Here is a 1,590-nt window from a genome sequence, read left to right on the forward strand (position 1 = left end):
AGATCGCTCGAGGAACTTCTTTACATGGTTCCAGCGACCTTCCCAGTCTCCAGTGTCCCCACACCCACCATCAACAGCCATTTTCTCAGCCAGCAGCTCCTCTAGTCTCCTTCTTTTCTTCTCTGGCCCTTCGCCTTCTGCCATATTGTTTTCTCCACATGTGGGTTTTCTGTGAGCCTGGTTACATAGTCCCCTATGTGAACTTAGTCACAACACCCCCTACCCATTTTCCTACCTAGTCTTGCCTGTCCTTTATTCAGTCTCATGAGTTACTAACACTGGTGAAGTTCTCTTAGAGATTTTGTCCATGTTAGGGAATGCATCAGAAGAATAGGTCTTCTGGTATCAGGAAGCGTGACTGGCATTCCCGAGGTCAAAGGAGAATGAAGAGTAAGCAGCACTCTCAAAACGAGCAGCAAGATCTACAAACGGAGCTGTACATCTACTCTGGCCATATATGATCACATTTTCAGGGTGAATGTCACATCTTGTCCTAAGAGCAAGCTAAGCAGCTCCTCTACCTGCATAGAGATTCTTCTCTGTTGGTTTCCCAGGACTTGAACCATACCCAGAATAAGCATATGAGAATATACTACAATTAATCCATGATCTCAGTGGTATGTAAAAGCTGATCATCTGATCAAAATCAACAGGATTTCCATGTGAGAAGAGTAAAGCATACAAGACATTGGGTGAACAACACACAAAATACAGGCAATTCTGTTGCCTTGACTGGTTCTAGTCATGGAACACTCTCAATAGCATCTTTTTCTCTGAAAGAGTACTGTCAGTCTACTCCTTCTGACTGGTGTGAAGTCCAGCGGTTTTCAAATTCATCACACGTTGGCATGTAAGTTGGATCAGGTGGCAAAAAGGGTAATTTCAAAGCCAGTTTTCCAGGGCAAGGTGGACAGAAGAAGAGGGGAAGTGTGGGTCACTAAAGGAGAGATTATTCATCTTCTGCACCTGAGGGGCCACATCCCAGGTGTCTGGACAATAGTGCAGAGAGACAGCCCCCCCACACACACACACAAACACACTGTCCTCCATAGGGTGAAACCCACACTGCCACCACGGCTGCTACCTCCCCTGCTGGCACTGCAGACACCACCCAGATGTGGCCAGGTCTTCCTTCTCTTGGTCCTCCTCTCTCTCTTCCTCCTTATCCTGTCACCACACAGCCAGCTCTTCTGGAGGGAGGAAGGCAGGCAGGGTATGAAGGGGACAAGCAGAACCCTCACAGAGGATATGGTCACTGACTTAAATATTTTGTAAGTATTCTACTTGTGATTTCCTTCGGCCCCTTTGTTAAGAGTGTTTAATTTCTACCAGTTTGTGAATTTTCCAGGTTTCCTTTTGTTGTTGATTTCTAACTGCATCCCATTGTGGTTGGATAGTTGGTGTGATATCTCTCTTTTTGATTCCGTTGAGTCTTAATTTGTGGTCTGACATGTGGTGCATCCTGGGAATGGTTCCATGTACCCTGGAGAAGAAAGTGTATTCTGTTATTTGTGGGTAGAGTGTTCTGTATATGGGAGTCAGATCTAGTTGGTTTTTTATGTTGCTCAAGCTCTCTGTTTCCTTAATTTT

The 1,590-nt window shown here is 45.3% G+C and overlaps 1 pseudogene across 1 annotated transcript; it reads right to left on the reverse strand.

The window, feature by feature from the left end:
- Window positions 1-252: 252 nt before the first annotated feature.
- On the reverse strand, window positions 253-957 carry LOC308344399 (alpha/beta hydrolase domain-containing protein 17B-like; annotated as a pseudogene). Its single transcript has one exon. The product of its transcript is annotated as an alpha/beta hydrolase domain-containing protein 17B-like (transcript).
- Between the last annotated feature and the right edge of the window lie 633 nt (window positions 958-1,590).

Source organism: Martes martes (assembly GCF_963455335.1).
Source record: "Martes martes genome assembly, chromosome: 6".
Classification (NCBI taxonomy): Eukaryota; Metazoa; Chordata; class Mammalia; order Carnivora; family Mustelidae; genus Martes; species Martes martes.